Consider the following 2619-nt stretch of genomic DNA (forward strand, 5'->3'; position numbering starts at 1 on the left):
TGTGTACAATCAATGATGTCCTGAGCATAAATGAGAAGCTGGGTGAATCAGACTTCATGTCTGGAGTTGTAAGTAAAATTTCTGTTCCTTAAAAATTAAGATTAAAGTTAACATTAAATCATGATTTTCAAATGTTGTCTTGTAAATGTCATTATACTTAAGGTTGCCATGGTTGCAGAAATTGGAGGAGCGTCCTTAGATGACGCAATACGACGAGCTATGGTTTCCTCATGTCCCATGAATTGGCATTGCAGTTCAACCTTTTTGGCCGACATGGGAAACACAAGTTCCGGGACCTGCGTCTCTTTGATGTTGTCCATGGTAAATATCAGTTTCTATGGTCAGAGTAACTTTTCTTTTCACTTTTTTTTCTTACACATTTATTAATTTATTTTTTTATGCCTTTTTTTTATATTTTTAGTAATCTTTTAGGTTAAAAACTGACTTCAATTTTTGGTTTTATGCACATAGTATTCATTCACTGGCTTAGTTTTGATAGCTGAAATTGTATTTTAAAGACTCAAGAGTGCTTTTATTTTGGCAGATGTCTGCAAGCATTTTTGCACCATAAAGGGGGAGATGCAAATCTTATTAATGTTACACTGTACTAAAAGTAAAACACTAATATAGTTTCTACCTATGCTTGTCATATAGGAGCACTTAAAAGAAATGGATCCATCCACGGAATCACCCACAAAGATACAGAAAAGGCACTATCAAAGTGGTTTACTGGAGCCCGTGACAGAGGTGGAAATCGAAAGGTTCGAGCGACTAAGGAGGCTGCCAGTTCACATTCAGGTGGGCAGGACTTCCAAGATGGACAGTTTTAAGAGAGCTTTCAAGTTTAAGCATGCATGTGGCATGTAAGTTATTGAACAATGTGTTATACAAAAGTATTGTTCAGTGTGTGTGCGCGTGCGTGCTAGTAAACAAGTTTTTTGTTTTTGTTTACCAGCGCAATTCTTGTGGCACCATTTCCTCTTTGTTAACAAAGTTCTAATAATTGCTGTGGTAAAAAATAACTTCTAACAATATTTGAAATTACAAAATAAAAAGCCTTAACCAAAAGAAATTTTTCATCTCTCTCTTTTTTTCTAACAAGTTTTGTGCTAAAGCATTTTAGGACTTTGGTTTGTTTAAGATTGCATATCTAGGAATGTCATTCATTTCCAGGTTGGGTGTGAATGACCCCATTGTTCCTACAGGATCAAGGCATCTGGCTCCCCCTGAAAACCCAGTCAGACCATGTTAAACCCATATGGGCTAAAGCATATGGGCCCATCATGGAAAATGTGGAAATACACATTTGTTACCCATGCTTGCCCAGTTGAACTCCTATTAAGGCCCAGTAAACATTCCTGAAAGCACATATATGGGCCATACATGGACTTCATATAAGCCAACCATCTGGGCCCCTCTGAAATCCCAGTAAAGGCCATTAAAATCGATCTGGGGGAAACCCACATAGGGCCACCATGGAGACCTCTAGCAAACCCACTTGTTACCCATATTCTATCTCAGTTCAGACCCAGTTAGGGCCCAGGTAAATATTCCTGAAAGCACCCTAGTGGGCCACAGATGGGCCTCATGTAAGTAAACCATCTGGGCCCCACTGAAAACCCAGTCAGAGCCCATTAAAATTTACTTGGGCAAACCCATGTAGGGCCACCATGGAAACCGTGGACAAACCCTTTTGGGACCCATATTGCCTGCCCTCCTTTATCCCATATGGGGCCCACATAGGTATGCTGGCTGGGATCCAGCAGGTAAACAGGCCCACTACGTAAAGTCAGGAGAGAGAAAGAGAGACATTTTCGTTTTCTTCTCCTGGATCAGTTGCAATTCTCTCCTCTGTTGCCTCCAATTCCTCACTCCCTCTCCTCCTTCATCGCTAACTTTAACCTTAGATGTCTCACCTGCATGACAGCTTTCCTGGTTTCAGCCAACTGAGCATATTTGCCAGAATGATTGAAATAGAGGCCACAAGTTAGTTGTGCATATACAGCACAATGCACATATTTAATCTTAAAATGGAACTTTCTTCTAAATAAATATTTTTTTGTGTGAATACAGTAATGTTCCGTTATGACACCCAAGCACCAGACAGATGTTTTGTTGCTAACAAGGACGAACAGAAACGGGACTGATTTCACAGAGTAACCTGCTAGTCCCCTGAACCACCACTCCTCCCCTGGAAACCACACATTTCTTCCAGTACAACCCCAAAGCAATCTAACTTCAGGAAACAGTAAGTGTGCAACAGCACCTAGCAATAAAGTCTAATACGGATCATTACAATACATTTTTATTTATTCATTAAATTTACAGTTTTTGATATTAATCTTTACAAAGGAAATGCTTATTTACACGTCTTTATGGTGTGGGGAAAAAAACACTGTCAGCCCACCAGTACATTTTGCATCTCACGCACCGCGCAGCTCCACTAGGGGGTCGCACCACACTTTGGAAATCCCTGGTCCAGGACAATGCCTGCTGACGGCTGCTGGGGAACTGCTGAGTCACAGGTTGCTGCACTGGGAACAATTACTGTGGCTGAGATGAGGAGGCTGCTGGAAAAAGCAGGGCGGGAAGCTGCAGCAGGCTGCTGATGCTGGTCAG

General features: G+C 41.2%; 1 long non-coding RNA gene across 1 annotated transcript; it reads left to right on the forward strand.

Annotated features, from left to right (window-relative positions):
* Positions 1-225: 225 nt before the first annotated feature.
* Positions 226-799, forward strand: LOC118565602. Its single transcript, XR_004932471.1, has 2 exons — positions 226-321; positions 655-799. It is a non-coding gene; the product is annotated as an uncharacterized LOC118565602 (long non-coding RNA).
* Positions 800-2619: the final 1820 nt, after the last annotated feature.

The sequence above is a fragment of the Fundulus heteroclitus genome, chromosome 14, assembly GCF_011125445.2.
Source record: "Fundulus heteroclitus isolate FHET01 chromosome 14, MU-UCD_Fhet_4.1, whole genome shotgun sequence".
Lineage (NCBI taxonomy): Eukaryota > Metazoa > Chordata > Actinopteri > Cyprinodontiformes > Fundulidae > Fundulus > Fundulus heteroclitus.